This window comes from Erpetoichthys calabaricus, chromosome 4 (assembly GCF_900747795.2).
Source record: "Erpetoichthys calabaricus chromosome 4, fErpCal1.3, whole genome shotgun sequence".
NCBI classification, from domain to species: domain Eukaryota; kingdom Metazoa; phylum Chordata; class Cladistia; order Polypteriformes; family Polypteridae; genus Erpetoichthys; species Erpetoichthys calabaricus.
Window position 1 is genome coordinate 326,782,394 of NC_041397.2, and position 25,760 is coordinate 326,808,153.

At 43.3% G+C, this 25,760-nt stretch overlaps 1 protein-coding gene and 1 long non-coding RNA gene across 2 annotated transcripts in view; one reads left to right on the top strand and one right to left on the bottom strand.

The window, feature by feature from the left end:
- LOC114643553 (protein NLRC5-like) overlaps positions 1-25,760 on the top strand; it is a 5,922,889-nt gene that overhangs the window by 2,326,959 nt on the left and 3,570,170 nt on the right. The gene's annotated exons all lie outside the window — the stretch shown is intronic.
- LOC114643561 (uncharacterized) lies at positions 91-8,326 on the bottom strand. Its single transcript, XR_003714819.2, has 2 exons — positions 8,258-8,326; positions 91-184 (listed from the first exon to the last, which is right to left on the bottom strand). It is a non-coding gene; the product is annotated as an uncharacterized LOC114643561 (long non-coding RNA).

Sequence of the window (25,760 nt, forward strand, 5' to 3'; positions counted from 1 at the left end):
GTCTGCTCTTGTGAAGGTCACCAAAGACAATAGAAATCAAGTAGACAATTAAAGATGGACAATCAAACAAGTGGACAAGGAGCCAGCTAGTTTGCTGCAATGTGTTTGGTTTTATTTTAAACTAATAGACATTCTTTGACTTCTTCTTTCTTGGCAATGATTGGTCAGGTTTGGTCCTTTTGGCCTACAAGAGAAGGAAACATCTGGTCAAATGAGTACAAGAAATCAGAGACCTTGAACTTTCATAGATGACGTTTTTGATGCTCTGTGACCTCATGAATTAATAGAAAGTGAGGAGAGTGAAGGCCTTGAGCAGCGTCTGATCAAACAGCTGGTGGAGGTGTCAAATACAGGGGGGGGGGGGGGGGGGTAACATTACTGTCCTGAACAAGGACTCATCTTATGTCAGACTAAATATAAACAGGACTTGTATTGATATTACAATGAAAGTACAGGCAAGTCTTCAATAATGAAACTCCATCTCCACGTCACCTCACGTCACACCTGTGGGATTCTCAAATATTCTCAACACAAGTTACTGGCACCATGAACCCTGTTATTGACAGCAGCAGCTCTCTGTTATCAAATACAGAGGTTTTTATATGTGTTTATATATATATGTGTTTTATATATGTATTATATATCTTGTTATATATACACATACACATTCACTGGCCACTTTATTAGGTACATCTTGCTAGTACCGGGTTCACTCGTTTATGCCTTCAGATCTGCTGTAATTCTTCATGGCGTAGATTTAACAAGGTGCTGGAAACAGTCCTCAAGGATTCTGGTCAATATTGACACGATAGCATCACACATTTACTATGAATTTGTCACCTCCACATCCAAGATGCAAATCTCACATTCTTACATATACAAAGGTGCTCTACTGGATTGAGTTCTGATGACTTTGCAGGCCATTTGAGTCCAGTGTACAGTGTCCATTTTAGGACATCCTCCTCCCTCCGAGAAAACTCCATTCTTCCTACTACCTTCGCCAAAATATTCCTCCTCCCTGCGAGGAATCCCCCGTCACCCCTCCTCCCTCCTCCCACCACCATCCGCTCTCACTTCTCCGATGTCCGTTTTCCATCATCCACCCTCCTATCTCCGTCATCTGCCTTCAGCTCTCCGTCAACCCCTACACCCTCCCCGCCGCCCACCATGACATTTTCGTTAATGAAGTAACGTAATTCTTCAGCTCCACCTTCTTCACAAGTTCATTCACCGAATTATTTGTCAATTATATTTCACAGTAAGAATTTACAGCACGACTCAAATGCGGGAACGAAGGTAAATGACGTTAATTGTTGAGTGTCTTTTAATACTGTGTAAGTATACATATTAACACATGTGCAATTAAACGTGTGCATTTACAGGGTGATTTCTCAGGCTTGAAAGCTCACCTTTTATTAAAAAGGTAAACGCAAACTTTTTTCATTCTGAAGGGCACACACCACGTTGGGTTTCAGCCGTTAAACGTGTGAAAATTTCAGTACACCAGATAAATAAGCGCAACATATTATCAGTTGTATTGTATGCTTACAATACATATAGAAATGTGTTAATTGTTAATTAATAGTATGGGATGGTGTTTTTCGACTCAGCTACAGATGCCGATGGAGACCAGAACTGCTTTGGAAAAATACGAACGCCTTAGGGCCGATCTGGAAGAAGGTAGCGCAGCGCCTTGATTTAAATGATTCCATGTCTTGGTGGGTTTGCGTAGCTTGTTGTCAATATCTTTACACCTGTTTTTAAGACTTATTGACTGAATGTGGATTTCATGAAAAAAGTTAGGGCTTTGCTACAGGATACACCCTCCACAAGTTAAGGAGGTAAAAATAAAGGTATATATTTCTATTTTATTTAAACCTTTTAAGTTTGTATTTGGGGCGGCACGGTGGCGCAGTGAAAGGTGCCAGTTAGGAGACCCGGGTGCGTGGAGTTTGCATGTTCTCCCCGTGTCTGTCTGGGTTTCCTCCAGGCACTCCGGTTTCCTCCATCAGTCCAAAGACATGCAGGTTAGGTGCATTGGTGATTCTAAATTGTCCCTGGTGTGTTGGTGTGTGCGCCATGCGGTTGGCTGGCATTGGCTCCTGTATTTAGGATATAGCGGGTTGGATAATGGACGGATGGAAGTTTGTATGCATAGCCCCATTTGGCCGTTTTATTTTTTTTTCTTTCTTCAGTAATATTTCAGCAAACCCGGAGCTTGTCAGTTCAAATCCTGGTACTGACACCACTGTGTGACCCTGAGGAAGTCACTTCACCTGCCTGTGCTGCAAAAAACAAAAGTAATGTAACAAATTGTACCTCAGATGTTGTAAGTTGGTGGAATAAAGGCATAAGTCAAATAGATAAATATGTATTATACACATAGGAACTATTCATTTATTTTCAGTTAAGTCATCTGCAGCAAACCTTTATAAACGAGGGGTTCTCCTTTTTAGATTTCTTCTTCACTGAGGTTTTCTCTTGGAGGGCTTTTTTCATTTCATTGAAAATTAAAGTAGCATCTGCCAAAATATGTAGCTTTCTTATTAATTTTTCAACATTGTGTAAAATAACTTCATAAAGTAACATAAAAGGTCTAAATAGTGGTTATCCTTTTATCCTAAAATATTACTAAAGAGATACAAAAAAGTAAAATGCATATGTTGTTTTTCTTTAGGGAGATTAAATATTACTGAAGAAAGAATAAAAACTAAAATGGCCAAATGGGGCTATGCATACAAACTTAAAAGGTTTAAATAAAACAGAAATATACACTTTTATTTTTACTTGCTTAACTTGTGGAGGGTGTATCCTGTAGCAAAGCCCTAACTTTTTTCATGAAAGCCCCTTTCAGTCAATAAGTCTTAAAAACAGGTGTAAAGATATTGACAATAAGCTACGCAAACCCACCAAGACATGGAATCGTTTAAATCAAGGCGCTGCACTACCTTCTTCCAGATTGGCCCCAAGCATACAATACAACTGAGAATATGTTGCGCTTATTTATCTGAAGTACTGAAATTTTCATGCGTTTAATGGCTGAAATCTGACGTGGTCTGTGCCCTTCAGAATGAAAAAGTTTGCGTTTATCTTTTTAATAAAAGGTGAGCTTTTAAGCCTGAGAAATCGCCCTGTAAATGCACACGTTTTAATGCACACGTGTTAATATGTATACTTACACAGTATTAAAAGACACTCAGCAATTAACGTCATTTACCTTCGTTCACGTGTTTGAGTCGTGCTGTAAATTCTTACTGTGAAATATAATTGACAAATAATTCGGTGAATAAACTTGTGAAGAAGGTGGAGCTGAAGTATTACGTCACTTCATTAACGAAAATGCTTTGATGGGGGGGGCGGGGAGGGTGTGGGGGTTGACGGAGAGCTGAAGGCGGATGACGGAGATAGGAGGGTGGATGATGGAAAACGGACATCGGAGAAGTGAGAGTGGACGGTGGTGGGAGGAGGGAGGAGGGACGGGGGATTCCTCGCAGGGAGGAGGAATATTTTGTCGAAGGTAGTAGGAAGGATGGAGTTTTCTCAGAGGGAGGAGGATGTCCTAAAATGGACACTCTACCAGTGAACTCATCGTCATGTTCAATAAACCAGTTTGAGATGATCTGAGCTTTGTGACATGATGCGTTATCCTGCTGGAAGGAGACATCAGAAGATGGGGACACTGTGGTAATAAAAGGATGGACATGCTAAGCAACAAAACTCAGGTAAGCTGTGGCATTTAAACGATGCTTAATTGGTACTAAGGGGCCCAAAGTGTACCAAGAAAATATCCTCCACACCATCACACCACCAGCAGCAGCCTGAACCGTTGATACAAGGCAGGATGGAGCCCTGCTTTCATGTTGTTGATGCCAAATTCTGATCCTACCATCCAAATGTCATAGCAGAAATCAAGACTCTTCAGACCATTTTTATGGTCTTCTATTATCCAATTTTGGTGAACTCGTGTGAATTGTAACATCAGTTGAATGTTCTTAGCTGACAGGAATGGCACTCAGTGTGGTCCTACCTCAGTTGTAACGAGTGTGATTTACTGTTGCCTTTCTATCAGCTCAAATCAGTCTTGCCATTCTCCTCTGACCATTGGATATTTTCCCCTTTTTGGACCATTCTCTGTAAACCCTAGAGATGGCTGTGTGTGACAATCCCAGTAGATCAGCATTTTCTGAAATACACAGAGCACCTCGTGTGACATCAACAAATAGGAGATGTTCAAGGTCACTTCAGTCACCTTTCTTCCCCATTCTGATGATCAGTTTGTGCTTCAGCAGGTGGTCTTGACAATGTCTACAGGCTGAAATGCATTGAGATGCTGCCATGTGATTGGCTGATAGGTATTTGTGTTAACAAACAGTGAACAGGTGTACCTAATAAAGTGGCTGGTGAGTGTGTGTGTATGTATATACAGTAATCTCTCCTCCATCGCGGGGGTTGCGTTCCAGAGCCACCCGCGAAATAAGAAAATCCGCGAAATAGAAACCATATGTTTATATGGTTATTTTTAGATTGTCATGCTTGTGTCACAGATTTGCGCAGAAACACAGGAGGTTGTAGAGAGACAGGAACGTTATTCAAACACTGCAAACAAACATTTGTCTCTTTTTCAAAAGTTTAAACTGTGCTCCATGACAAGACAGAGATGACAGTTCTGTCTCACAATTAAAAGAATGCAAACATATCTTCCTCTTCAAAGGAGTGCGTGTCAGGAGCACAGAATGTCACATAGATAGAGAAAACAATCTCTAGCAAACAAATCAATAGGTCTGTTTGGCTTTTAAGTATGCGAAGCACCGCGGCACAAAGCTGTTGAAGGTGGCAGCTCACACCCCCTCCGTCAAGAGCACAGAAAGAGAGAGAGAGACAGAGAAAAACAAGCAAGCACAAATCAATACGTGCCCTTCGAGCTTTTAAGTATGTGAAGCACCGTGCAGCATGTCGTTTCAGGAAGCAGCTGCACAAAAGAGAGGAACGTGAAGATAATCTTTCAGCATTTTTAGACAAGCGTCCGTATCGTCCGTAGCGTTTTCCCTTGCCCGGACGTGGGTCACCGGGGCCCCACTCTGGAGCCAGGCCTGGAGGTGGGGCTCGATGGCGAGCGCCTGGTGGCCGGGCCTACACCCATGGGGCTCGGCTGGGCACAGCCCGAAGAGGCAACGTGGGTCCCCCTTCCCATGGGCTCACCACCTATGGGAGGGGCCAAGAAGGTCGGGTGCAGTGTGAATTGGGTGGTGGCCGAAGGCGGGGACCTTGGCGGTCCGATCCTCGGCTACAGAAGCTGGCTCTTGGGACGTGGAATGTCACCTCTCTGAAGGGGAAGGAGCCTGAGCTAGTGTGCGAAGTTGAGAGGTTCCGGCTAGATATAGTCGGACTCACCTCGATGCACAGCTTGGACTCTGGAACCAATCTCCTTGAGAGGGGCTGGACTCTCTACCACTCTGGAGTTGCCCCCGGTGAGAGGCGCCGAGCGGGTGTGGGTATATTTATTGCCCCCCGACTTGGAGCCTGTACATTGGGATTTACCCCGGTGGACGAGAGGGTAGCCTCCCTTCGCCTTCGGGTTGGGGGACGGGTCCTAACTGTTGTTTGTGCATATGCACCGAACAGCAGTTCAGAGTACCCACCCTTTTTGGAGTCCCTGGAGGGGGTGCTAGAGGGCATACCTTCTGGGGACTCCCTCGTTCTGCTGGGAGACTTCAATGCTCACGTGGGCAATGACAGTGAGACCTGGAAGGGCATGATTGGGAGGAATGGCCCCCCCGATCTGAACCCGAGCGGTGTTTTGTTATTGGACTTCTGTGCTCGTCACGGATTGTCCATAACGAACACCATGTTCAAGCATAGGGGTGTTCATATGTGCACTTGGCACCAGGACACCCTAGGCCTCAGTTCGATGATCGACTTTGTGGTCGTGTCATCGGACTTGCGGCCACATGTCTTGGACACTCGGGTGAAGAGAGGGGCGGAGCTGTCAACTGATCACCACCTGGTGGTGAGTTGGCTTCGATGGTGGGGGAGGATGCCGGTCAGGCGTGGTAGGCCCAAACGTGTTGTGAGGGTCTGCTGGGAACGTCTGGCAGAGCCCCCTGTCAGAAGTAGCTTCAACTCCCACCTCCGGCAGAACTTCGACCACATCCCGAGGGAGGTGGGGGACATTGAGTCCGAATGGGCCATGTTCCGTGCCTCTATTGTTGAGGCAGCTGACCGGAGCTGTGGCCGTAAGGTGGTCGATGCCTGTCGTGGCGGCAATCCCCGAACCCGTTGGTGGACACCGGCGGTGAAGGATGCCGTCAAGCTGAAGAAGGAGTCCTACAGGACCCTTTTGTCCTGTGGGACCCTGGAGGCAGCTAATAGGTACTGGCAGGCCAAGCGGAATGCGGCTTTGGTGGTTGCTGAGGCAAAAACTCGGGCGTGGGAGGAGTTTGGGGAGGCCATGGAGAACGACTTTCGGAAGGCTTCGAGGAGATTCTGGTCCACCATCCGGCGTCTCAGGAAGGGGAAGCAGTGCAGTGTCAACATTGTGTATGGCGGGGATGGTGCGCTGCTGACCTCGACTCGGGACGTTGTGGGTCGGTGGGGGGAGTACTTCGAAGACCTCCTCAATCCCAATAACATGCCTTCCAATGAGGAAGCAGAGCCTGGGGACTCAGAGGTGGGCTCCCCCATCTCTGGGACTGAGGTCACCGAGGTGGTCAAAAAACTCCTTGGTGGCAGGGCCCCGGGGGTGGATGAGATACGCCCGGAGTTCCCTCAAGGCTCTGGATGTTGTAGGACTGTCTTGGTTGACACGCCTCTGCAACATCGCATGGACATCAGGGACAGTGCCTCTGGATTGGCAGACCGGGGTGTTGGTCCCCCTCTTTAAGAAGGGGGATCGGAGGGATCACACCCCTCAGCCTCCCTGGAAAAGTCTATTCGGGGGTCCTAGAGAGGAGGGTTCGTCGGATAGTCGAGCCTCGGATTCAGGAGGAACAGTGTGGTTTTCGTCCTGGTCGCAGAACAGTGGACCAGCTCTATACCCTTAGCAGGGTCCTGGAGGGTGCATGGGAGTTTGCCCAACCAGTCTACATGTGTTTTGTGGACTTGGAAAAGGCATTCGACCGTGTCCCTCGGGGAATCCTGTGGGGGGTACTCCGAGAGTATGGGGTACCGGCCCCGTGATAAGGGCTGTTCGGTCCCTGTACAATCGGTGCCAGAGCTTGGTCCGCATTGCCGGCAGTAAGTCGAACCCGTTTCCAGTGAGAGTTGGACTCCACCAGGGCTGCCCTTTGTCACCGATTCTGTTCATAACTTTTATGGACAGAATTTCTAGGCGCAGCCAGGGCGTTGAGGGGGTCCGGTTTGGTGGGCTCAGGATTGGGTCACTGCTTTTTGCAGATGATGTTGTCCTGTTTGCTTCATCAGGCCGTGATCTTCAGCTCTCTCTGTATCGGTTCGCAGCCGAGTGTGAAGCGGCTGGGATGAGAATCAGCACCTCCAAATCCGAGACCATGGTCCTCAGCCGGAAAAGGGTGGAGTGCCCTCTCAGGGTTGGTAGCGAGATCCTGCCTCAAGTGGAGGAGTTCAAGTATCTTGGGGTCTCGTTCACGAGTGAGGGAAGAATGGAGTGTGAGATCAACAGGCGGATCGGTGAGGCATCCGCAGTAATGCGGGCTCTGCATCGGTCTGTCGTGGTGAAAAAGGAGCTGAGCCACAAGGCGAAGCTCTCAATTTACCATTTGATCTATGTTCCTACCCTCACCTATGGTCATGAACTATGGGTAGTGACCGAAAGAACGAGATCGCGAATACAAGCGGCTGAAATGAGTTTCCTCCGCAGGGTGTCTGGGCTTTCCCTTAAAAATAGGGTGAGAAGCTCAGTCATCCGGGAGGGGCTCAGAGTAGAGCCGCTGCTCCTCCGCATCGAGAGGAGTCAGATGAGGTGGCTCGGGCATCTGATCAGGATACCTCCTGGACGCCTCCCTGGTGAGGTGTTCCGGGCACGTCTAACCGAGAGGAGGCCCCGGGGAAGACCCAGGATATGTTGGAGGGACTATGTCTCTCGACTGGCCTGGGAATGCCTTGGGATTCTCCCGGAAGAGCTAGAAGAAGTGGCCGGGGAGAGGGAAGTCTGGGTATCTCTGCTCAAGCTGCTGCCCCCGCGACCCGACCTCGGATAAGCGGGAGACAATGGATGGATGGATGGATATCTAATCATCCATCCATTAACACAAACATTTGCTCTTAACCCACATATGCTTACCAGTTTACCAAGTCCTGAAAGATCATCCTCTGTATGCTACTCCTGCTGCTCCTCTTCCAAATCCTCCTCCTGATCCAAATCCTCCTCCATATCCTCCTTCTCCAAATCCTCTTGCTACTCTCACGTGTCCCCTGTAAAGATTCAATGTAGATGACAAATTAGGAGTGCATTTCCATCCCTGTCTGTCTCCTCTGTCCCTTGAGAAGATGATTTCTAGTTGTGTGATCGCTGGCACAGTAAATAATCACATTTTTATTCTCACCACATAATTCACCACATTTCACAGCCTGCTCCTTATCTAAACAAAATGAAAATTGTCCATCACAGAGTCCTGCCACCTCGTGCTAAAGGCTCCTCTGCGCGTCAACACCATTTAGAGGGCAGGCTGCCATTAAAGCCTCCTTCCATCAGACCCCACTTAGCGTCTTGCTGTGCCCATCACAGTATGGAGGCTCAGGCTGTCTATTTCAGTGCCCTCAACACCACGGCTGTCCACACACACACACTTTATGGACTTCAGCTATTCAGCGGTCCTCTAATTTTCAATAAGTATGTTAAAGGCTTGGTGATGGCAAAAATGGAAAAATGAGATTTTTTTTTCATTTTTTTTTGCATGATTAGCTTTTTATTATTTTAAAGTTAAAGACGGCAACATGAGAAATTCACATATAACAAAACACCAACCTTATAACACTGAATTGAACACCAAAACAGCCATTAAATCCAAACTTAAAAATCCCTTCAAAGCTCAAGACCTGCTCTGAGACCCCCTCTGCTCCGGACCACTGTACTGTATACTGTATATACACGTATTTAACAAAAGGAAAAAGTCAAAGAGACACACAAAGGGTCTGAGACAGAAACAGTTTATATTAACACAAACACGGACACCGAGGATGTGAAAAAAGACAACTGGAGACAAGAATCGTTACTTGTAAGAGACCACCAGGGCTCCTGATAAAGAAAACAAAGGGGAAGACATTTTAAAGGTTCAAGTAGCTCCTGAAATGTTCACAGTTAGAAGCCACTAAAACACCTTGGAGACCCCGAGGAGGGCCTGATCAGGGGGTCCTCACATCAGAACAAATCAGGACATCGAGCGCACATCACTTATCAAATGCTGACAATCGTTTGTGTTGTCTCGGTGTGAACACAAGTCTCCTCTAAACTTATTGTTTGGCTCACTCATTTATCAAAGGTGACTTTCAACATTTAAGATCCAATTTGTTTCATTTCTTTTGTATTTCCACGTGGAGCACCGGCAGGTGAAGTGACACAACATGTCAGTATTGGGATTGAAGTCCAAAGCCCTGCTGTTCTGTCAGAGTCGTGTTTACTGACCACAGCTCAGCATTTAATTCTGCTGGACGGGCAGACCTGATGACCAAACTCCTCAATTCAGGACTCTGCCACTGCTGTTGGGTTTTGGACTTCCTAACCAACAGACCTCAGCATGTATGAATGGCAGCGTCACATCCTCCAAGCTGACCCCCAGTACTGGCACTCCACAGGCTAGTGTGCTGAGCCCCCTCTTATGACTGTGTGGGCACACAAGGCTCACTTCATCATTAAATCTCATTGTTACTTGGCCACGTCAAGCCTCATTTTTAACAATAATGAAATGACTTATAGAGAAGAGAAGAGGTCTACCTGCTGACTCAGTTGGGCCAGGACAACAATCATCACGATGTAAGACCCCTGCCATGTGTCAGCAGTAAAGTGGTCTCATGTTCAGGCCAGATGGTGGTGAGAGCTGGCAGTGGACGAGTGAAGCATCTGAAGTTCACAGCTGGATGTCTGCTCTCCAAATGCTCCTCAATGTTTAGACAGAATTCTGTCACGTTCAGGACGTTTGCTCTTATTCATGTCAGGGTGGGCTAAATGTGACTATTGTGGAGGAATTGGGGTATCAAGTGAAGAATCTGCTCGCTTTGTGATTTGAAGTAGATCAAGATCTGATAAAAAGAAATTTATGTCTCTAGGTGATGAAAAACATTTGGATGAAAATAACAGAAGTATTATTCTAAAATGATTTCTGTAATGAAATTAAATGTAAACATTGCTGTAAATACAGTCACAATCTAAAAAATAAAGGAATAAACAGAAAAAGAACACTAAAGAGTCAGGCTTGGATCATAAACTGGTAATAAAAAAATCTAAACACACAAATTCGAGAAAACACAGCAGAAAAGTCCTAACACCACTTTGTACAATGAAGTGCCTTTTAGCTTCCTGTACTGCTGAGCAAAAATGAAAGATTTAAAATAAATTTGATTAAAAACTCAGACTGTAAATCAAGTGCACTTCAGTGTTTTATATACACAGAACAATGACAAAGAAAATGTTGTGCAATGTGCGTTACACGATTGGCAGTATTGCTGTACCTGACATGACGATGTTTACTCACAACACATACTAAATTGAAAATAAAGAAATAAATGAACAACTACGTGATATCAAAAGTGAGACAACCTGCTAGGTGTGAGTGACACAGAGGACAGGCAGGCATCCCACTGGACAACGACATGAGTTTGGGATAATGAGGAAGGTGCCAGGGGTTCATGGGAAGTGGATTCTGGAAGTGCATCCCTCTTGGGGTCCCCGGGTGCTGTAAGGCCGCACTGTCAGTGGAGGACCACCCAGAATCCTAAACAACTCAGAAGAACTCCACACAAGTCATGCTGGGTAATGAGAAGCTGTGCTGGGTCCAGTATAAAAGGAGCCCACCGCCTCCCGACTCTGACCCTGACAAGGCTGCACTTCCCATGAAACCCTGTGGGCAACACTCAGCTGGAGGAGGAAGGAGAGGAGAAGGTTTACTGTTTGTTTGGTGTTGGCCGAGTGTCATTGTGTTTAGTGCTTATTGGAGTAAAAATATCCATTATTTAAAGCTGTGACTGGGATAGACATTACTGGGTCTTGGGTTTGGGGATTGGTGGCTCCCAATCCCCCCCCCCCCCCCCCCCCCCCCCCCCCCCCCCCACCCCCCCCCCCCCCCCGGTTACATAGGAATTGATGAGAATTTCATTATAATTATGTCTAGTAAAGAAGACTGTGACATACAATTCCGACTCTCATAAACTGAGCACAAGGTAACGTCCAGGACTTGCAGCTCTAAACTCTTTGTGTGATTTACATGCGACTGAAACTAAACGAGTTTCTTCAGCAAAGACCTGAATTCAGCTTTAACTGTCAAGATTTAGAACTCCTGTGTTTTGTCAGGCATTTGATGGCACACTTGTTCTAAAGCTACTACCTTAGCTTCGAGTGAGAAAAATATATTTTAGTTTATTTTAATTTACAGTAGAGATTTAAGAGATTACATTGTTTGTGATGAATCCCCTGATTGTCTCTCACATGACAGATGGACCAGAGACAGAATTGACAGAAATCCTTCAGCAGCACATCCTCTGATTCTACTCACCTGTAGGCAGCTCTTCCAGCTTTTATGGTTGAAGGCAATTCCTCCAACGGGTCAACTGGAAAGTCAGAAATCTGAAAAATAAGAATCAGAATCTGAGGAGGCTTCAGATTACCTGCTGTTTAAAAGTACGAGGAAGAAATCAGGGAACCTGCAAAAAAAAGGTTTTGTAGATGTATTTGTGTATAAATGTCATAAGTCAGAACTCACAGAAGCCATCGCCATCGAGCACAGGCACAGCAGAACCAGCAGGGCGGTGAATCTCATCATGGCGGTGGTGCTGACACTCAGACGTCTGTTCAGGTCAGCAGCAGCACCTCCTTAATAATTTTAATAATTTAATAATTTTAATAATAATTTTTTGCATTTATATAGCGCTTTTCTCACTACTCAAAGCGCTCAGCAATTGCAGGTTAAGGGCCTTGCTTAAGGGCCCAACAGAGCAGAGTCCCTAATGGCATTGACGGGATTCGAACCGGCAACCTTCCGATTGCCAGTGCAGATCTCTAGCCTCAGAGCCACCACTCCGCCCTTATATTGCAGATCAGGTGGGCGCGGCCCAGTTTTATATGGTGGTCATGACGTCTAATGAGGTGGAAAGTCAATTAATATCAGATCTCGTTTGTAATGGGAGACGATGATGCAGAAGAAGCATCAACCAAATCATAAGCCGTGAAGTTCAGGTGTTCAGCTTTCTATAGGCTTTGCGTTCAGAAGAAAATGTCAAGTTCTGACATCAGACGAGTGTGTAATTATTATGAGTAAGAAACATTCTATTGAAGAGTCACAGAGTTAAACCTAAAAGTTGTCTTTCATCTCAGAGGTTATTTCATCTTGTATTCTTTGTATATTTTCTTATTTTCCTCCAATATCTGCTCCTGATGACCAAACAGATCCCCAGTTGATAAAACAAGTGGAGCAGAAAAATTAACATTCTAAGCAAAAATCAAATGAAATAAAAAAGAAGGCTGAACACCAAACGGCAAATCTCTTTTTTAATTATTTTTTACAGATATGTTTTTGTGTCATTGATTAAAGCCTAAATTAAACGAATTTCACTTTTAATTCATGTTTTTTATGAAATTGTAATCATTTTATTATTTTTAGAAAAGAATATTTTTTTAAAAAACTGAAAATAAATAAGAAAAACAGTAACACATATTGAGTGGAGTGAGCTCGTCATGGTGTCCATTCCGTGGCTGTGATTCACTTTGCTTGTTAAGTTCAACTTCATCAATGTCACTGCTTGCTGTCCCAGTCAGTTCCTTTCCTCCCACTGTGCAGAGTTGGTCATGTAGTGTAAGACTTTGGGGGATGTGACATGTTACATAAATCAAGAAAGAGGGTCGCGACACCATCAGGGTCCTAGCAGTGAATGACCCCTTTAACTGTCGTTCAACAATTAACTAATGGCCTGATAGTGATGGACTCCAGTTATGGTCATCAGTCTCAAATGGCTTTGTTTAAACAGATCAGAGTCTTTATTTGAGCTCTTTATGTAATCAGTCATTTGTAAAGTTAGTATTCGTATTTTACTTGTGAACTTGTCACTGAGCTCTGCGTCTGCACTGAATGAAGAGCATCAGAAAAAAATAAAGGAACTGAGTGACAGAAAATGAAATCCAAAGCATTACTGAGTCTACCAGTGGGCTTCAATGGTGGAGGACCTTGTGCATCAGAAGAGTTTTGGTCTGGAAGGTCATTTGTGGGTTTGTTCTTCTGAGGCTCAGGTCCCCTCACCTGCTGTTGACTTTTCAGGCTCACTTTCCTCTCAGACCTGATGGCTTGTTCAGAGTCAGTGCCCTAGAAGGGGAGCTATGTTAGGATATGAATACTATTGGCATTTTATTCTGCTCTTCCATTGTGTTTGGGTAAACCCTTTCAGGCTTACATTAGATAGATAGATAGATAGATAGATAGATAGATAGATAGATAGATAGATAGATAGATAGATAGATAGATAGATAGATAGATAGATAGATAGATAGATAGATAGATAGATAGATAGATAGATAGATAGATAGATAGATAGATAGATAGATACTTTATTAATCCCAGGGGGAAATTCACATAATTTACATGAAATTACATTACATTACAACTGATGGTCTTTAGGTTTAACACAGTGACTTATGAACAGAATGTTTCCTCTGCTAAATTATTAATCATCTGATGTAAGAATTTGTCATTTTTTTCTGACCACATAGCCTGTGGAAAGCTGGACACTTGACCTTTAGGACTTGTGATTTGATTGCAGTTTCTTCCTGTTGTTCTTTGATGACAAATGATATCTGATTTGAATTTGCTTTCCACCCCAGAAGACGTCATGACCACCATGTTAAACTGGCCCACCCCACCTGATCACTAATATAAGGAGGTGTCGCTGCTGTCCTGAACAGACGTCTCGCCGTCAGCACCACCACCATGATAATGAGACTCGCCGCCTTGCTGGTTCTGCTGTGCCTGTGCTTGATGGCGATGGCTTTTGTGAGTTCTGACCTTTTGTACAGAAATATTTGTTGGTAAATTTCTTCTCTTTACTTTTAAACAGCCGGTTGTCTGAAGTCTATTTTTTCCAATCACTGAAGCTTCATTGTACGTTTGTTTTTACTTTTCAGATATCTGACTCTCCAGGTGATGCCGAGGAGAAATCATTCAAAGCTGTAAGAATTGGGACTATCAGGTGAGAAGAATCAGAGGATGTGCTGCTGAGGGATTTCTGTCAGTTCCTCCGCTGATCTTTCTGTTGTGTGTGAGGCTATCAAGGGACTCATCACAAGCTATTTGATCCTTTAATCTCTGCTTTAAATTGCACCACACTGGATAACACTTCTTCCCTTGAAGCTAAGGTAGTAGATTTGGAAGACATGTGTCCTCAAGTGTGTGACAAAGAATAGAATTTCTAAATCTCGCCTGTTAAAGCTCAATTCACTTCCTTCCTGAAGAAATACATTTAATCCTTCATATAAGAAATATCTGCCAGTCCTGCTCTGTGTTTATGTAAGTTCGATCTCTATATCACAATCTTCTTTATCTGACATTGTGATAATATAATTGTTATAATTCTCTAGCAGTTTGTCTCACTTTTTCTGTGTTGTTTTTTATTTATTCTGAGATAGCAGTGGGTGCTGCTGTTTTGTGTCGTCTTCTTAATAAACACGGCTGGCGTTTTCTTCATCGTTGCACTGTGTATATAAAACACACTGACATATGCTCAGTTCAGCGTCTGAGTTTTCAGTCAAATTTATTTAAAATCTTTTATTTTTGTTTAGTGGTACATGAACACTTTAGTGTTAGGACCTTTCTACTTTCTTTACTTGATTTTGAATTTTGCTTGGCGTTGTTGCATTGTAATTGATTACTCATTTATGACCCAAACCTGTCACTTTAGTATTCTTTCGATTTGTCCTTTCATTTTTTTATCTCTTGTTATTTTTTGACTGTGACTGTTTTTTTTACTTATTGTACTTTAATTAAATTACATTAAATGTTATATGTTCTTAGATTATTACAGCAAGTCTTCCACACCATAAAGGCAGCAACTCACTTCAGATATCCTGACACACTTTTGTTTTTGGTTGCTAAGAAATGTTTTGATGACTCAAATGAGTTTTTCTGTGGAGGATTTTTAAAGATATTTTATTTACATGAGTTAGTCCTCCTTCCTCAGTGGTCACACATCATATTCATGTGTTAAACTGAGAGGATCTTGTCAAAGATGTCCACTCTCCCCACTCTTGTTAGCACTCTCCCTTGAGCCTTTGTCTGTAGCTGGACATCAATATAATGAGATTTTTCCATTTCTATCTAAGTCTCTCCACATGTCACTTCTTTCTGTGCAGATGATATTATATTAATTTTCAGTAATGCTATGGCAGACACCAAACATGACCTGAAATTAGTTTCTGTTGCTTCTTACGTGATTAACTGGATATAAATGAATCAAAACAACACATGACGAAGGGTTGTGGAACCGCCATGTATTGTCCAGATTAGTATAGGACTTTAGACGATTTATCAAAAGTATGCATTGTATAGATGTCTTGGCTAAACCTAAGATGGCACTGTCTCAGTCTGCGTTCATTTTGGTCCTTTTTGTTTTTCATCGCCCTGTTTACATCATTTTTTAATTCACAATGTCTTTTCTTTGATGGTCTATGATTGTCAATCTCTTTTAAACATTAAGATTGACGATTGATGAACCATTTAATTATGATAGTGCAAGTCAAAGTACCCACCCTCCATCTTTTCTGCTAGATGTACCAGCATACCTGTGCCGTAAGCCCTGCCTGTTGTCCTGAAAGAAGCATTACAGAAGACAAGGAAAATGTGGGGGTATACTTGTAGATGCTTAAATCTTACCTGCCATTTTGATCTTCACTAAGGTTCAGTGTATGTTTTCATCTCATGGCGCTCCCTGTAACATTTGTATAAATGGATCTGGCCTGTTGTTTCAAGCCACCAAGATCAGCTCCTCTGTTGGCGATCACCACATCTCCACAGGGATGTAGAGGATCCTCTGAACCTTCGTCATCCTGGTTGTGCACCCAAACAGTCCGGTGAATTGATTCAAATGAAGATAGCTCAATAAGTGCTGGATCTCTAGCTAAACAAAACATTTATTTAAAAAAATTTCTTCACCTCACAAGGATTTGATTTTTTATTTGTGACTGAAACATGGCTACCTGTCTATGAGTTAACTGTTTTTACTGAATTAGTATCCCTCCCCCCCGACTGTTAGATTTTTGTTAGTTGCCCACTGTCTGCTATTCGTGGGGGTGGGGGGGGAGGTGAGGGTTTGGGGATTAGTGACAATATTTAAAAGCCGTTATTACTGTCACCAACTGAAAACTGACAGTTACTGTGTTGTGTGCAGAGGTGTATCAGCCTCCAAAATTTAACAAGGGTTTCATATGTGAGTTCTCTGAATTTCTGTCAGTAATTACACAAATTATGACAGATTTTTAATTCTTGCGGATTGGAATGTGTGCTGCCTGAGTAAACCCCTGGTTGAAGACTTTTAATCTTGTTCAGTCTGTGAGAGGCCCAGCACATGACATTGGAAATACATTAGTCCTTGTTTTATCGTATAGTTTACTCATCTGTAACAGTGATATTGGTGATGTTTGCTTTTCTGATCACATGACTGAGTGATTCCCCACACCTTAGCGGACCCCGGTGGTCTAGTCAGTCTGTTTAATTTTGTTTTATTTAATATTATAAACACTATTTTTCTATTCCTATATGGCCTGACATGAAACCAAAATTCTGCAAGGATTTTCTCCATGTTTTTGTTCATAAAATTGCTAACATGAGACCCCACATTACACCCTCTGTTGATGACCTGTCTGTCCATCCTCTGTGTACAGCTGTTTGTCATCACTTTGATTCTCTATCTCTCCCTCTATTGATAGAAGTAATCAGTCACCTTAATCCCACAATATTGTTTCCACTCGTATTCTTAAAGATGTTTCTGAAGTGGTCAGGCCTGGCATTATGGACATTATAAACAGATGTCTTCAGACTGGTTCAGTCCTAGCCTTCTGTAAACATGCTGTGATGCAGCCATTAATTAAAAAAGCAAATCTGAACTTTACAGACCTGTAAAAATTCAGACCCATTTCCATGTTGCCCCTTCATTATAAAATTCTGGAGAAGTTTGTCTTTCTACAGCTACAAACTTTCTTAAATTAAAATGCCATTTTCTAAGTATTTTGGTCTGATTTTAACACACACCACAGCACGGAGTCTGTACTTCTAAGAATTCTAAATGATCTCTTTTTAATAAGAGACCCTGTGGATCCTGCTGTCTTGTTGCTGTTAACTCTGACTGCAGCATTTGATACAGCTGACCATGAAATCCTCATCGTCCGTCTCGAGCAGTCTGTGGATATACAAGGAACTGTTTTGGACTGGCTCAGGTCATTAATAATATCCTCAAATTAGATAAACAAATGAACTCCATTGTTAAAGCCTGTTTCTATCAGCTCAGGGTATTAGCTGAGGCTTTCGTAGATTAGCTTGATTTTGAAGCACCGGTTCATGTGTTTGTCTCTTCCTGCCTTGCATATTTCAACTCGTTATTCATTGGAGTTAATCAGTCGTCAGTTTGTTCATCTTCAGCTCATCCAGAGTACTGCTGCCAGGTGTCTAACAGGCACATGAAAACAGAATCCCATCACACCAGTCTTAGCGTCTCTGCACTGGCTTCCTGTTCACTACAATGTTGAGTTTAAAATTTTACTGTTTGGTTTTACATTCTGAATGGCTTAGCCCCCTTTTATCTTCCTGACCCCTAACATCCTTACTCTCCTTCATGATCACGGAGGTCCTCTGACCAGAACTTATTGGTTGTGCTCAGTTTTAGACTTAAGCTTAGAGGGGGCCTTGCGTTTGCAGTAACTGCCCCTCAGCTTTGGATTAGTCGACCTTTGTATATGAGGTTAGCATTAACTTTGCTCATTTTTAAATCCCACCTGAAAGCGGATCTTTTTGACTTGGCTTTCTAAACTTGTATGACAGTATTTATTTTTGGTGTATTTATAGTTAAGCTGTACAACACTTTGGTCAACTTCTGCTGTTTTTCAATGTGCTCTATAAATACAATTTGACTTGACTTGACTTGCCAAATACTCAACACCAAGACTTCAGTCTTTTGGGCGCAGGTCCTTGTGAAGGTGAGGCCATAAATGACAAGGTGTCTGGGTAGTCGGAGTCTTTAAGTAGCGGAGTGGAAGTGTCAGGTGTGGACTGAGTGCTGCTCCTACTGAAAGTGATGTCAGTGGTCCTCCAGATGGTCCTCCTCCACTCCAGGCTAAACAGAACTCAGGGTAGTGCTGTCACCTTCAAGTCCTTTCCCATAATATTTTCTCTGTACGTCTGGTGTTTGTTTTTCTAATCCTCCCCACTATTATAAAATCAATCCAAATGAACGTTGTTCCTGCCTAGAAATGCATCAGTTCTGTGATCTGACCTCATGTCCCCCTCTCAGCACTGGCATAGCACCACATCACTTGTCTGCCAAACATTCTGAATATTGGTGGGATGATTTTGTGAAAGGACTCCACTCTGACTTGTGTTAAGGGGGCTTCCAGGGTCTCTTCACCTGATTTTGAACTGTCTCTGGTCAGCCTGATTACATCCCCTCACTTAATATCAGTTGTCATCAAATCGATAAGCCCTCCTGTGTCTGAATTCTCACAGAGCCAAAGCTCTTTGACCAGACCCAACTGTAACAAGGACCCCCCACACACACACGTGCGTACCTCTTAACAAACATGCCCTATCACTGATCCTGGACACTCTCATCTATTCACCATCTCATTCACATCACACACATCTTTACTCAGCTCAGACCTCACCAGTTTATATCTCAGCACACTACCCTGTGGAGAGCCTGTGTGGAGGGCCGGCGTGGAGGACATGACGCTGCCAGTCGCACACACTAAGGTCTGCTGGTTAGAAAGTCCGGAAGCCAACTGCAGTGGCATCAAGTCCTAAACTGAGGGGTTTGTGTTGTCTGCCATAACAGCTTGTTGGTAGTGTGGCGTAGCGGTCAAGACTTCAATCTCTAAGGCTGTGAGTTCAATTCCTGCTACTGACAGTTTATGACCACGAGCAAGTCACTTCACCTGCTTTCACTGTAATTGGGAAAACCAAAAGAAATGTGACCAGTTATATCTCAAATATTGTAAGTTGTATAAAGGTGTCATCCAAATAATAAGAAATAATAATTATCAGTATGTGCCAGGGTGGTATGAAGAGTAAGGGATATGACATTCTCAGTGGAGCAGTCGTGACAATATACAAACTGGAGAAGATCAGGACTCTCTGGAATGTTCTGTTTATTGTGCCCCAGCACCGATCTGTCAGGACCCTTCATCACATCTGGAATGAGACCACCAGTCTGGAGTCACACAGATAAGCCTCTTTTGTTTTCTGAGGCACAGAGATAATCATCGATCCTGTGAAGCCGGCAGAGAACAAAGATTCTCTAAGGAAACTGCGTTCCTTCCTCGGTTTCTCCAAGGCATATTTGTGACTTCCAACGTGAACTTTTGAGGAGCATTTAAGACACCTTCTACTTTGCTGTCTTGTTTCATTATCCTGGTTGTCTCTTACAAGTAATGATTCTTGTAACCAGGTGTCTTTCTTCACATCCTCGGTATCAGTGGTTGTGTTAGTATAAGATGTTTCTGTCTCCCTCCCTTTACTCCTCCATTAGTTTCTATCTCTTTGATGTTTTGGGCTCTGATGCTGTGATGGGCACAGCAAACAGGTAAGTGAGGTCTGATGGGATGAAGCTTTAATGGCAGCCTGCTCTTTAAGTGGTGTTTACACCCACAGTTGCATTTAGGACCAGGTAGGAGTCTTCTATGGTAGACAGGACATTCGGTCCAGGCCTGTGGAATTTGCATTATGTGGTCAGAACAAAATGTAATTGTTTACTACGCCAGCTGTCATACAACTAGAAAGAAGAGCGGAGAAGGACAGGGATGGAAATGCACTCCTGATTTGTCACCTGTGTTTAATCCTCACAGGGTACGTGGAGGAAGAGTAGGATCAGGATATGGAACGGGAGGAGGAGTACCAATATATTGAGGATGATCTTTCAGGACTTCTCTAACTTGGTAAGCATCTGTGGGTGACAGAAACAAATGTTTGGCTTGTTGAAGGGAAGATTCATTTATTTGTAGGCAAGAAAACATGTGAGGATCGTGCAGGTGTGGCTTGAAATGAAGGAGAGATGATGTTCTTGAAAATTTGTGTTTTAGTTTCAGCTTCTTCTTATTGTAATTGCAATAACAGGAAGCTAAATTAAAAAAGGTGGGTCCTTTTACAAACCCCCATGAGTATTGGCCACCTTTGCCAGCTGTTTGGTCAGATGCTGCTCAAGGCCTTCACTCTCCTCACTTTCTATTAATTCAGAGGTCACAGAATTCACTTCAGAGTCTACAAAGTCATCTATGAAAGATCACAGCCTGTCCTCTCCTTCTACTCATTTGACCAGTTGTCTCCTTCTCTCGTAGCTCAAAAGGACCAACCAGACCAATCATTATCAAGAAAGAAGAACTAAAGACAATGTCCATCCATTCATCCATTTTCCAACCTGCTGAATCCGAACACAGGGTCAAAAAGACAATGTCCATTAATGTCAAATAAACACAAATGCAACGCATGAAGCTGACTGACTCCTTGTCCACTTCTCTGATTGTCCGTCTTTGACTGTCTACTTGATTTCTATTGTCTTTAGTAACCTTCACAATAGCAGACTCAGTGCTATGAAAAGCTCTCAACCCTGACTATAACAACTCTGTTTTATTATCATTACCAAGAAAAGACAGCAGGTGAGGGAAGAAAAACAAAATTTTCCAAAATTTAGAGAGGAATGACACTTTAGAAATAGGACAGAAATACTGAAGGCTCTCGGGCCAAGTCCGTGTTTCTAAGCCCAGGCTGGACCATCGCATGTTTAATTGAGAGTGGCCACTAGAGGGGGCAGTATGTCTACAGAAGAATCAGCTCCACTGTCAGCTCTGAAAGTTATGTGACTGTGTGATCGGGTCATCATTTTGTGCTCTTCATTCAGTTCAAACTTAATTAGTTTTAGATGTAATATTTAGAGTATTTGTGTCAGGTGTTTTATTCTTGTGATTTTACTTTATTCTTTTTTCTTTTATAATGCACTGTACACTTTCCCCCCATCCTTTCATTGCTGAGCTTTCCCATGTGTAATATGGCGGGTGTCCACTAGAGGGGGCCGCTGCACTTGGCTCCCACCCCTCAGTCCTCCTGTTGAAGTCTCCATTCATCTGACTGTCTGATTGTTTCTCATTCATTGAATGTTTTCTGCTTTAATTGTTTTTTATTTCATTTTTTTTATGTAAATTGCTGTGTAACATTTAGAGTGGCCACAAGAGTCAGTAGTTTGGCTGCTGACCAATCAGTGACCCTTTCTGTCTCTCCGTTCGCTTTCTTATTTCAGGTTTGTGGGTGAGGCAGAGCCCAACGCTGGACTGGGTACCAGTTCACTGTAAGGCCTACACACACTTGCACTCATGTCAAGTGCATTTCAACTGACCAATAATTCATTTTCTGAGCATTTCAGAGCTTTCCGGGTACCATTAGTAACAAATATGGGAAGAAGATGGAGATGTTGCAGTTCAATGTCAAACGTGACATCAAGTGACTCAGTAAAACAACAAACTCCATCAGTATGGTTGACGTCTGAGTGACCAGTGAGTCCTCGTCTTCAGACATTCAAAGTGACACCACTCAGTACAACACTCTAGTCACATCTGTCACTCTGCGCTCCTACATATAGTCACAATTCAAGAGCTCTTGATACTTAGTCTATATAGTGCCTTTCAGTAGTGCTGCTCCAGCAGGACATCACGCTTGTCCTACTTAACTGGTGACATTAAAATGACAGTCAATGGCCAAGGCAGTTGTTGGAGTTTCAGCCTGAAACTGTGTCAACAGTGACACCTGCTGGTCAGACTGGCATTTGTAGGTCTGATGTGTCACCGCCCCTCACTATGACACACACACACACACATCTGATTGGCTACTCAAAACCAATAATAATGAAGACCCTGACAGCCGCACTCGCGCTGCATTCTCATCCTCAAATTCAGTCACAGAGGTGCTGAAAAATGCATTTTGACCCTAAACTTCAAACATAAAGAGGACCTGTGCTTGTGGGGACATCATGTGACCAGTGGAGGGTACTGGTCAGTGATGTCATGGTGACAGATGGCAGATTCTTACACTACAGTTAAGATCTACCCAAATCCTGGATAGAGCGGCTCAGTGAAGAAGGTGTTGAACCTGTGCAGGATGTTCATAGTGTGTGAGACGCTATAAAATGACAGAGAGCCAGCAGGCCAGTCCAGATACACACCTACTCTCAGTCTGTAGTGGGCACTGGTTTCAGTCTCCTTGTTATTGTGACACACAGAGTACTGGGAACTTAGACACTCAAACTCCAGGACTTGTTGTTGTTTCCCAGCCCTCTCCTTTCCTGTTCCAGTCATCATGTCGTCTCCACTTCACTCCACCTCCCAATCATCTCAGTCAGAGCCTCTCTGCACAGAACTTGGGGACAGTGGTCAAATCTGTAAGGATGATGAGGATATTCGGACCCTCACATGTCACCTTCTTGTCCCCTTCAGACAGATGGAGGTCTCTGTGTGCCGCGTTGATGTCCAGTGTGAGTGGACAGAAGTCTGAAAGGAGATGAAAGAAAACGAGTGAGAAGATGTGTGAGTGTGTAACGGGACTGGACTAAATGGAAATTCTTCTTTTCTTTGAATATCTCAGACCAGGCCTATGATATGAAAGCATAATCGTTAGAAAGCGTTGTGTAAGTGTTGTGTGACTAATGAGTTCAAATTGATAATGGCTCTCTGACTGGTGCATCCTGGAAAAAGACAAGAGGATGAGTGTTGGACTCGAGTCTCTGAAGTGTCAAGTGAAGTCACAGGAAGTAAAAACACAAAAGCCTGAAATGAAATCCTGACGATTACGCCATTGTTATGAGAAATGGTGGAAAGGGGTGAGCAGGACACGAAATAAACTGGGGCCTTACGGTCAGCCATGGAAACAGGCCTCACTCCAGGCAGCCTGAATCTTTATTCAACAGGCCAAGTTCAAGGCCTGCACTCAGTGAAAATGGGCAGAGATGTTTAACAGTTTAGGAAACTTTCAATGCACAAACATGACATTCAAGGCAGAGGAAAACCGCCAGACCTTTCACTTGAACAGCAAAAACATTATAAAAATAAATAAATAAGCAAAAGAATAAAAACAATGTAATGCCAGTAGTAAAAAGGCAACAATAAGGTCAAATGCTTCATGTAAAAAGGCAAACCAAAGCTAAAATATTCAAATATGCAGTCTAGAAATCAGAAAGTAAAGAGAGAGCAAAAATCAAAAAACAGAAGAAATCCAGAAAATCCTTACAGTGGAAAAGCACTGAGCATCAATGACAATGAACCTCTGAGTGAGCCGCCACTCATTTCCAGTTGAGCGCATGCTGGCGTGACTGGTCACCACTGCTCTCCGGTAACTTTTTAACTTTTTTTTTTTTCTTTTTTAACTTTTTACGATTAACTTACAATCTAAAGGACTAAGCAGCTGTTTTCATTTTCATTTCGGGCAGATTTATTTGTTGAGTTTTATTTTTCAATCATTTAAAGCTAGACTGATTTCCAGCTTGACTGCTGATTTGGCTGTAAATGGACTATTCTTAGGCCTATTCCTGCCTTGAGACTTACCTGGCTTTGTTCTCGGAACATCTGAGTTGTCTGCATCTTCGCTTAACATGTGGACCAGTAGGATATTTATTTGGTTCATGTTTGTTTGGTCCATCCGATCGCTCGCTATCCAACCTGCGATGGGCCTGCTTCAGTACTCAGCTGCCGAGCTATTCCGACTCCGCTTCCACCTGTCCGAGCCTCCGCTGACCGACCTATATCTCCACCCAAACATCGTATTCCTCCCCTGTCGGAGATACATCCACCGCAGGTCCTGCCAGAGTATCTAAACTGACAGTTCGAAAATAATAAACTCCATCTGGTCCAGTTCTCGACGTCCTCCACGTAATTTAGGCAGAGTCGCTGACCACAGTGTGTTAGCAACCCTAGCCTGGTCAGCTAACACCGTTGCTATATGCGATAACGCTGTTGTCAACTTCGGTCTGCTGAACATCCGCTCACTCACAAGCAAAGGGGCCTCTCATCCACAATCTCCTCACTGATCATAAATTTGACTTTTTCTGTCTAACTGAGACATGACAACAACCTCATGACTTTTCCCAACTTAACGAATCCACTCCCCCAGGGTTTGTTTACATCTCTTAACCCCGTGGCTCTGGCCGAGGTGGAGGTCTCATGTTAATGTATCGTGAGAAATGGAAAGTCCTGCCGTTGTCTGTTCCTGCCTTCAGTTCTTGTGTGTTAATTAACTGGACCTGTTCCTACCATTATTACAACTGGCCCTAAACCAAATAATGACTTTCTGAACGACTTTTCTGTTTTCCTTACACACTTATCTACTTCTGGGGGATTTCAATATACATATGGATAATATTAATGTCCCTATTACTAGAGACTTTACATCCTGCCTTGAGAGTTTGGGATTCCAGCAGCACACTGAAGTTCCCACTCATTCCAAAGGACATATCCTGGACTTGATTTGCTGTTCTGGAGTTACCCGCTTGATTGTACTGCAGATGAACTCCCATAACTGATCAGCTTCTTATTTCCTTCAATGTTAAACTTGCACTTTCCAATACTAAGCTTTCCTATCTCATGTCTTTCTGTAATATTAAGAATATTAACTTAGACTCTCTTTCCTCAAATATTGATTCCCTTATGGACATTGATAATTTCTCCACTCCTGAAGAACTGGTCTCACACTATAACACTGGACTTAATGGTATTCTTAACTCTGTTGCTCCATTAAAAACTCGATCTGTTTCGTTCTCCTTTTCTGCTCCCTGGTTCACTCCTGAACTTCGACTTTTGAAAGCCAAAGGCCGGAACTTGAACGGTTATATAAAAAAACTGGACTCTTTGATCACAAAGAGATGTACAAAAACCATATACTTTATTACAAGGACTGTGTTGCCCAAACTAAATCTAACTATTATACTCACCTTATTTCTTCCAATGAAGGAAACACCATGTCATTGTTTTCGCTACTTAATAATATCACACAACCCCCTGATTCTTCTACCTTCTCACTTTTACTCAACTGATTTTTTTAATTCCCTTATGTCCTTTTTTAATGAAGAAATCCAGAAGATTCACCAGTCTCTCTGTACGGATTCCTCCAGTCCTTCATTAGAATTTCACCCACCAACTCACTCTTTCTCCTCTTTTCAGCTTCCTACTTTCTCAGAAATCTCAGATCTCGTCTGTAAGGACCCCCTTCCTCAGTTCTGGTCAAAGCCTGCCTCCCCTCTCTGGTCCCCCTTATCTCTGCTATAATTCACTCTTCTCTCACTACTCTCACTACTGGTACTGTTCCTTCATCTTTTAAAACTGCTGCAATAACCCCAATACTGAAAAAACCTGG